Source organism: Pyxicephalus adspersus, chromosome 4 (genome assembly GCF_032062135.1).
Source record: "Pyxicephalus adspersus chromosome 4, UCB_Pads_2.0, whole genome shotgun sequence".
Taxonomy (NCBI): domain Eukaryota; kingdom Metazoa; phylum Chordata; class Amphibia; order Anura; family Pyxicephalidae; genus Pyxicephalus; species Pyxicephalus adspersus.
In genome coordinates, this window is record NC_092861.1 from 52359681 (window position 1) to 52370508 (window position 10828).

The following is a 10828-nucleotide window of genomic DNA, read 5'->3' on the forward strand; positions in this document are numbered from 1 at the left end:
ATCCTGGGAGAAGCAGGAGGAGAAGGAGGAGGAGGTGTTGGGGGGGAGGGGAGGGGGGCACAAGTACAAAAATAAGGCTACAAACATCCCAAACTCTCTCCTCCTAATTCCCCTCCATTCCGCCTCTATTTATTGCTGGGACATAATCATTAGACACTTGGATGTAATATGTATCATGTTTGTATTGTCTATATTTTAGCCCGTTGTCCCGATTTAAATAATTTCTATAATTAGTTAAATAATAATAATGTCAGGTTTCGCTCACTTTTACGCCGGCAATAACGGTTGCTGCACAATTCGTTCCCCCTTCTCATCGGTAAAATGTTGGATATTTACTTGTTTTATAAGCTCAATAAGAACAAATTTTACTAACATTTTTTTCACAAATAATCACAAAATGATTTCGTATTTTTTGAAATAAAAATATTTCGGATTTGTACTTTCCTCCGTTATAACGGTTATATGAAGTCGCGAATATTCGTAAACTGCCAAAAAACAACAGCTCTAAATTTATATCGGACAAAATGATTATTCGGCTTTTTATTGTATTGGTTCTAATAATAAAAATAAATACACTTCTTGTAAGGGGATTCGGAGAGAAAGGAGAAAACGCAGATCTGGCTCTGTTAACAGCGGCGATCGCTGTATTTATCAACCTACAGTGGTGCAGGTGCACAATTAGCGCTATGTGGTCTGATGGAGCATTTACCATTGTGACTGCAATAATATCTGCAGGCTAAATCCTTCGGGCTGGTTGATCCCTACACAAAATCCTTCTACATTGGAGAGAAAATGGGATTTATCAACTGGTGACAGCATCTGTACTTCCCTATAGGCTGCGCACAGTGCTCAGGACCACATGGTTATCTTTTACAATGATTGATTAATATATATATTAGTATATAATATATATATATATTTATATAATATATAAATATTAGAAATAATAGAAATGGATCTGTTTGTGCTCACATCCCAGCGCTGCTCCTATTCCAGGCAATGTCAATGAACACAAAGCTGTGGAGGTTCCCGGGGTGGAAAGGGTTACACATCAATAAATGTCACTTTTGCCCAGCGCAGAAAGTTTTCTCATTGACAGGAGGAGGAGGAGGAGAGGGGTGATGGGGGGTCATTCATTACACTGCACCAGGCAGGAGCATTTCCCCAGCCTTGGCTGCCAGTTAAGGGACAGCAGTGTCCTTTGTTCCCCAGGTCTCCTTCCCAATTTCAGGCTTCAGCAGCACATCCCCAACTTTGTTTGTTCATGACGCTATTGCCATCTGGCATGCCCTACTTTTTCCAGAAGTTCTCAGTCCCCCTGCACTGAATGTATAGAGGGGGCACCTGACTACTGCCAGGGGGGGAACCTTGTAATTTCAACATGTTAATAGGGGCCCCAATAATCAGACGAATAATAAGTAATAGGAACACAATACATGTAATAAAAACAAATATTTAATAATTCTAATAAAAATATTTATCAGATGAATTTGCATTATACTTACATTATATTGATTTTGAGATTAAATGAATTTAATTTATATAAAACACATTACAAAATTAAAAAATATTTATTTTTATTGTTCTATTAATAAAATAATTACTAAAATAATATTTATACTACTAAATCCAAAATTTAAAATAATAATTTAATACTTTGATATTATTATCATCAGCCTTGGGTTTCTGTAGCGCTGTATAATATAATATAATACACTTTGTATACACATGACCCCCCCATCCAGACTAGCACACACACAGTGATCACACAACCCATATGTCATCCTGCCGCCTCTTCATGTCTGATTATATAGGATTACTCCATCAATGACCTGCTCCCTGATGTGGTCACCTCTGTGTATTTTCCATGTAGGTTTGTACACAGGTGGATCAGACTGTGCTGAGTGACACCAATGATGACCCATTTCAGGAGAATATTGTGCTGTTATAAAATACTTCTGAGCATCACTTACCTACCACATGTTCACCACCCAAGCAGCATCTACTGGATGATCACCTGGGGCATGTGCTGCTGACCAGCTGTTGTGGAACTACAGATCTCAGAAGGTTTTACAACAGCTGGACACTTTAGTTGAGCCTGCTGCTGCTGTACAACATCCCAGGAGACTGCCAGGTCCTGTGTCTGGTGCTACATTAAGAGACGCCTAATGAATGATTAATTGATATGACACTGTCATAGTAAAGATCTAGCAAACCCTGGTAGCTGATAATACAATGACACATAATCTCTAATCTGGCCCAAGGCAATCCAGAAAACCTGTTTAGCTGGCACCATGACCCTTTTCTTAACTTATACAGTTGATTTGGACAAATTGTAGACCCCACCAATTTAAGTAAATGCACTTTTAATAAGTGATCATTAAAATGGTTATGTTAAATATAGCCAATTATATGCATGACTTCTTCCTAACAGTAGCTCCTATTCTCAGGGCTGCCTGCTTGCTCCCTAACTACAGCCTGCAGGAGGAAACCTGATTATGCTGGATCCATACATTTCTATGGTATTCATCATCAGCCTAATTAATGCTTCTTGACTGTGGTCCATGGAGCCTGAATAGCCCTGTGCTATCATTTGATGAGTACTGGAATGAGAGGACATGGGCAGGCTAAAGCCTCTTCATATCACAAGTGAGGTGCAGCTAGATACCACAGGCTGGGGGTCACTATTGGAAGGAGCGGGCTACATAAATTACAATAATTACCTGGAACAAGGGCTAAAATATCAGTTTACTGATAAGGGTTAGCATATGATAAGGAATGTGACACTGTACTTCTGTGCAGCCTATTGCTCTATGTGTTATACCATTTTTAGACTAAATTAGGTTATTTCTAGGTGGTTGTGATGTGTGCAGATTTCTCCTTTTATCATTTCATATTCATATTAGAAATGTAGATAAGCTGTAGATTCTTACATATTGATCTTTTTAAAAAAATAAATCTTTCTTATAAAAGCTGCCTTTAATTTAGGTTTACTGTTACATAATGCCTGTGAAATAATAATACAATACTGACCATGTATGATTGTTGAGATATGCACTAAACACTCTGGATGGAATTTATTAAAGTAGAACTCTTATTCGGGTTTTTGAGTTCCTTCTCTATGCTGAGGGGAGGATGCTGCTCTGCTTGTGCACCTTTGTATACAGCATTTGTTTGCAATGGGAAACATGGCCATGCTGTGTATACATTGCCTGGGATGGAGTTTATATTCAGTGCTCAGATTACAACGCTTTAGTATCTGCTTCCCAACAATTTCCAAGACTAGACTTTGAAAAACAATTATTATTTATAGAATATTTTTTTTAATGAAATCTAAAATGATTCCTTCAGTTTAGTTCAGCTAATTATGAATAAATCATTTGAATAATGGAGAATATTAATATTAGGAATTAGCACATGTAGAAACCGAAAAGTATCCCTTATCCTTTATTTTTTGAATGTCTGTCTACTCTTCTAGTTTTAAGCATTTTCAAATGTAAATCTGCATAACTTGTATCTGGGATTAGAAAAGTTTCATAACAGCGGACTTTGAGCAGCTTCGTCCATACATTCATGCATATAGGTGTTAGCAGGTTACAGAATCATAAATATCAGTGTGTGCCCCATTTATGTGACTGCATTTTTATTTATTCTATTAATACATTTATTACATTGCTTACTGATTGCCTAGGTAGGTGAGTTGACAACTTTCAGATAGCAGTAAGTATAAATATAATAATTCTGTGTATCATAAAACAATGACATTTTTAGATAGTTATTTTATTAGTACAATAAATACACAGATCAAAAAGAAGGACAGATGCGGATATTTATTTCTAGATAAAAGAAAATGGTAAAAACATTTTAATAATATACAATATATAATTAATGTGTAAATTCCCTGTTAATGAATAGAGGTTTGTACGATGAGAAAAACATTGATACCACCATGGTACGTGTACTGATAATGCTGAGCCAGGTACTCTCGTACATTTCACTTCAACATGCCTGTGGTTTGTGTTTTTTATATCCATATTAGAACAACTTATTACCACAATGAAACCATTGGCCTAATGTTTCCAGTGCACATATTTTATTTTGCATATTCTCTTGACAACATTTATTTATTTTGGATATCTGAAGCATGCAATACATAGACCGATTCTAATGCCATTGACTGTTTGATGGTTTTATTCAGTATACATTCTGACTGTTGAATAAAGATCAGTCAATTGTATGACCACACGCTGTAGCTGATTCTTTAGTAATATTTTTTTGTAATCTAAATGCAAATTTATCATTATACATTTACATTCCAATTTCTGCAAAATTTTCCTTAGATTTTCATAAGAATGTGTAGTAAAATGGTCTACCTAAACAATGCTTTTAATTTATATCCTGTCAAGTCTTCCAACTTTATATTTCAAGGTAAATCTAGTAAAAGGAGATCCTAAGTCAGATTGTAGGCAGCTCTAGTCTCTACCTAAAGCAACTTCCAAGATTACCTGTGAGCCATATGTATCTTACCCACCACTGTTTATGTTCTCCCATCATTTTCTTTTACCATTCTTCCTATTTCTAATGTTGTGCATACTTGACATTGACATCACCTGGCTTTTGTGTTATAGGCAGTAATTACATTGTGATTCGAATCCTTTCATGTGTTTTTGTGTGTTTATGAAAAGCTCATACTGTTACAAATGTCTTTACAAATACCTGCTACAGACACCAATAGAGAACAGTGCTGAGGGCAGAGATGGTTGGGCACTGGCTGCATTGCCCTAAATCTCAATTAGTTCATTTTAAACATAGTATTGTCACCAAAATTGGGTGAGGTGGGGGTCAAGGAAAGCTGTGTAAAAATTAAGTTTTCTGTAAATCAAAGTTAAAGAATAGTAAGAAAAATATGTTTTTTTTAAGCCACCTGCAGTCTTTTCAAGTTAATTGCAAAGCCCCTGAGTAGTGTCTAAACCTATTTACATCAAAAGTATTTTTAAATGTAGGTAACATTTTTAATAGAGTTGAATATGCCGTATGTATTAATATTCTATCTTTGTTAACATAAACCAAGTACTCTGTTATCATAGATACATAATGATCAGAGTTATCTTTATTTTTTAATACTCTAATCCTCTATTTATATATCAGTAAATCTGACATTCACTGAAACATTCCCGTGTGGAGAATCAATAACCGCCATTAAAACACATAGATATGGGGGATTCTCCACCAGATAATGTTTCAGTGAATGTCATATTCACTGCTTTATAAATAGACCCTCACTACCATAATCATGATTTTTCCAGTTGCAACTAAGATTTATCATCATTGCTTTACCCCCTTTGTGATATACAGAGCAGATATTGCAAGCAAACTGTCTAAGCATATTTGTCGCCAGTTCCGTCAAAAGCTTACTTACTGCATAATTAGCTCGGAAGAGCCCAGCACTATAGGTGCACTGTGGGATAAAGTAGTCCAGCTATAGGTTTTGGCAATTTGGGGGCCCCAGTGCTGGCTCTATACTTAAGGGAAGTTCGCACGCTGATCAGGTAACAGCAGAACAACAGGACTATTGGAGTAGGGTGGTTATCTCTGCTTTCTGCAGATCACAGTTCTGGCACTCCCGGCTTGTCATTGTGTCCTCTCGTAGAATGACATCCTCTTAAAACTCACAGGATCAGGCCTTGACTAAAATTTCACATGTGACTGCAGGAAACATAAGAGACACGCAGCTTACCAAGATATATATATATATATATATATATATATATATATTAATTCAAGTAGTATATGTTTGATAAATTTTATTGGTCTGATGTGTCAAATTGTTTTTGTATAATAGTAAAACTTTTTTCCTTTGGGTATGTGGAAAAGGGCTAAAACATCATGGTCATCTACAGTTATCTTCCAGTTTAAATGTTCATATGTAGAGATTTTCCTTTATTTCCTGTCCTAGTGAATATGTGTCACCAACAAAGGAATTGGGTAACAGATATCTAATATATACACAAAGAGCAATATAAACATTATTTTTTTATATAGGAAGGCTAGAATCACTATAAGCTAATACAGAAATGCCCCCAAAAGACACCCTAATGAAATGAAACCTTTGTGACCAAATGTATTCTTTAACTAAAATATGAATGCTTGTGAAAATGGGGATATCATATAATATTTTAGATAAGAAACCTAATGTAGACCCTTACTACAAATATGTTATGATTTCTCTTTAATGGGCATCTTTCCTAGTTGGACCCAGTGTGTGAATATATGGGCCTGTCTTGTATAAAATCATACTAAGCATAAAAAACATAATAGGAGTTTACAAAAAAGGCCACCTTGAATTATTAATTAATGAATTGCCTTAAAAGTATTCTACAGTGAGATTTCTGTAAATGACGTATGGAATGGATAACAAAGACTTATGTGGTCCACAGGAACTGCAGTTGAGGACCCCTGAGCCAAAATTTTAAAACAAGTGACCATGTTTAGTAATTAGCATTGAATGTGTCCCTGCAATGGCACCTCTCAATGGGTGGAACAGTCTGTTCTTGGAATTGATATGTTAATTTAAGGGAAAATGGGCAAGCGTAAAGATCTGAGTGAGAAAATTCCTGTCATGGCTAGACAGGGCCAGAGCATTTCCAAAACATCAAATGGGGGTGTTCTGGATATGATGTGGTTATTACCTATTAAAAGTGGTCCAAGGAAGGACAACTGGTAAACTGACAACCTGGCTGCACATGGTTTTGATATGCGTGGGGGAGGGAAAGCTAGACAACCTGACCTGATTTTACAGAAGTGCTACTGTAGCACAAAGCTCTAAAATTTCAACAACTTTCAGGTCTTGTGCAGTTCATTCCTCTCAGGGGCTTTTGGGCCTTCAGGAGGTCTTACTTAATGTTTGGTAATGATTTTAGTTTTTTGGCTGATTGGTATAAATATTTTTTCCTAAACCCCAAATCCTTTTATTTCTCCTACTTTTTGTGGTATCTCCTACCATCTTGGGAAACCACCATATAAATATTAGGAAAAAAAAATAAAAATGCAGATCAACCAATATGTATGTTTCTTCTGTTAGCCAACTGGCCTGATCCTGGTCAGCATCATTTAGGCCACTTTCTGCAGCAATCTTTGAGTCTATGGCAGTCTGATGCCTCTTCTGGGTAAATGATGCCAACCTGGAACAGGCCAGTTAGCCAATAGAAGAAACAAACTATTAGGGAAGAGGTAGCCATATTTTCTGGAATGACCTGATGCAACCTAATAATATCACCCATGCAGGCTGTGTCAGTGCTCACTTATAACAGGAACCCAACATAAAGTCAGGCAGTTCTTCTCTCTGATTTATACTACGTTTCACTACATTTGCACAGGTGATTCCTGCTTTAGTGCTTCTAAGATTTGTTAGGTATCCCTGCTTTAAAGATTACCAAGAGAAACTTTCACTCTCTTAAAGTTCTATCATACTCGTCGTTATTAATGGATGATAACCCAAACCTGATCAGGTAAAACAGGGATAGCCAATTTTATCAACTGATTCTGTTCTTTAAAAAAGGGATTATAGTCTGATCTGATAACTGCAATATCAGTTAATGCAATAACATGCAAAATGTAGCAGCTAATTGCAGCCAGAATTAAACTTCTGGGAATCCAGCTTACCCTGTTTAGCACATTGCATCTTAAAATTAGTCTGCAATTTGCAGCAACTATTAGTAAAAGTTGTAATACTGCACAATAACTTGTCTTGCAGCCCTAAAAAGTCTTCTCTAGGAAATGTGTTCCACTGTGATTAGTGCTTCACTCTACCTAGTGATAAAAAACTAGTGCTATTGTTGCCTAAAAGTTCAGTGAATCAATTGCTAGATAACAGCTCTTAGAAGACATCATAGGAGATAAAACCACATGAAAGATAAATATTTGGCACTAGTAACACTCCAATTAAATACACTTTGTAAAGTGAGTGATATTTTTATCAGCGATTTTATGAGATAACAGCATTTAGATTGTGAGGGTTCATGCTTTAGGTAGATTGAAGTCAGGATGCTGTGTCTTTCTACACATAAGCTGCGTACACACGTCTAATTTTTATCGTTGGAAATGAACGACGAACGAACGACGAACGACTGATTGGCCAAAAATCGGCCAAAAAAAGTAACACTGCATACTTAGAACACTGCATATTCCAACATCCATCGACCAAAGCTACACCCACAAATAGCACTGGATATTTGTATTATTATACACCGTTTTGTATTCAATAAAGATATGGAACAAAACATCTGTCAACATGACAAAACAACTGGATATGATTAGAATACCAATAATTGGTACTACGCCATACAGATATTGGACACTCTACCTGCCAGCCTGATATTACCATTATATTTACATATGATACACTGAATTGGTACTTCTTCATACAGACATAGTACACCTACCAAGCTAATATGATCCCTATTTATACTGCATCATCAAGGTTAGTATGCACATTGATATTTTCTGAAAGATTAATTAATTGTTCCTATTTAATAAATAACAATAGTTCCTATATTGTTAGAAAAAAAGTCCAGGATGAAAAGTTCTCTAGGTTTGGGTAATGTTAATGGGGCATCACACTGCCTCACTGCATCTCAGCATTCCAGCTAATAGGAACATTCATCCACCATTCATAAATCCAAATAAACAACAAGCACTCAATAGGTAGCATCCTGCCATAAACTATATTATTCACAACACAGCCCCTAGGTGACCAAGGGTTGTCTCATACATGCTAAGGGACCATACACCATTTCATGTATGAATAGATGTTGGGGTTGTGTGGGGGAAACCCATGAAAACATTTTATTCTACATTTAACAACAATTAACACTACACAACGAGAACATTAAACACTTAGCCTCATGTGTGTGGTGGAAAGTTGAAGCAGCTCTTGAAGGCTTCACTTTGAACCACTGAATCTGCTGGCAGCAACCTTTACAAAACTGTTAACAATTGAGGTTCTAGTTCTGTGAATACAGATTCAGATATATTACACACAGCAGGCATTCCTTCATTAGAGATCAGTTCTGGGGCAGGGTGAAAAGATTCTCTATTGATAAAGACAACCTATTATTTTCTATACAACTTGCTGCATGTACCTTACATGTGCGATTGAGGTCAAGGACATTTAGGTACTTAGCACTCTGAAAGCCACGGAGAAATTACTTTGGTGCTTTGAGTTGTATAGGGTCAACCAGGGTGATACATAATCACAAGTATACTCAAGAGCCACAAATATAAGGAACTGAAAAATGCAGAAAATTATCTTGCTGTAACTGCAAACATTAGTTTGAGTTTCAGAATGATATTTTTCATACATTTAAAGACAGAATTATACTTGTAAATGCTTACACTAGCTAAATTTTGTGGATGTTTTGTGTCTAACCCAAGTAGACTCAAAGGCTACCGCTTGATGAAACAGTCACTGAGTTGGTAGGATTTTTTTAAATGATGTGTTTGAAAATTTTTTTTTTTTTTTTTTATCAAAGCTTTTTTTATCAAAGCTTGTTTTTACTTTCACTATTTGTCCTGGTGGGTATTGTAACTGGACCAGGATGTGAGAAAAATCTTTCAATGGGGATACCATTTCTGGTGAAAGCAAAAGTGGGATTCTCCTATCGGGAGTTGATTACCTACTTCATGTTGTGTTTTTGGAACAGAAAGTATTGGCTTAAGAAAGAATAGAAGCTGATATCAGATTCAATGATTACCAAAAAAAAAAAAATAGAAAAAAGACTCTATCTAATAGGGAGTTTAATTACTTGTGTATGTTTTTAATGCTGAAGGGATTGGCAAACAAACATATGTTATATATGAATAAGTAGGTGTATGGACTTACCCTACTATCCCAAAAATTTTTTTTAAATTGTCATGCACAACTCATTTCTTTTATCCACAAGATAATCAGAATGGATTCGCCAGCTACCATATGGGCTTTACATTACATTACTATTACCTGCTGCAAATATGGCTTTTTGAAGTACATTATGCATTATGTGCACTCATTGGCTACTACAGGGGTATCTGCACAGATGGGAATAAGCCAAATATATATCACTCAGGGAAACCTTTTAATGCACTCTTTAAGTTTTATTTTTGCCAATATGTACCTATTGAAATGTATAATGCAGAGGTAAAAGTCATTTTATCCTTATCGATGTCAGATAAGAGTTTAAACTTTGTAATCTAATTTCCTCCATTTTTTTTAGGGATATGGATGACTCTACCAATTCTACGTATATGTATTGTCGCATAAAGCAAGATTTGGAGGCTGGAACACATACAGAATTAACTCCCTGATCTTGGAGGATTTTTGAGCCAACATTCAACATTTGTTTCATCCATTTATCCATTTATTTTTCAAAGACACTGAAAATGAACTACACACAAAAAGGATTATTAGTGATGTGTATTGTTTCGTTGTCCTGAAACAAGAGAATTAACCTATTTTTTTAATAAATATTATGTTAGCAAATCATTTTTTTTTCTTGTTTTATATTGCTAATATGATTCCCAAAAATCCACTTTAATGCCTAGGCTCCTGAAGTTTTGGTTTGTCTTTTCTATCTAATATACAATAATTACCACTCCACGAGGGGCATTAGTGATGATATCAGCTGCCTCAGCTCCATAAGTCATCAATCTGGAAAGCTATGCTATCTCTGATATACTGCACATTCACTTCTGCTGGAAAAACTAGATCAATACATTTAAAAGGCAGCATACTAAGCTGACAATTCATAATAAGCTCATCTGTCCAGTATACTACATGGGTGAGAATTGGGGG

General features: G+C 35.8%; 1 protein-coding gene across 4 annotated transcripts in view; it reads left to right on the plus strand.

Moving 5' to 3' along the window:
• SOX2 (SRY-box transcription factor 2) overlaps nt 1–10519 on the plus strand; it is a 61459-nt gene extending 50940 nt beyond the window's left edge. For all 4 annotated transcript variants that reach the window (XR_011920298.1, XR_011920297.1, XR_011920302.1 and 1 more), the window contains one exon: nt 10251–10519. The gene's annotated coding sequence lies outside the window, so the exon portion shown is untranslated. The remainder of the gene's footprint in view (nt 1–10250) is intronic.
• Nucleotides 10520–10828: the final 309 nt, after the last annotated feature.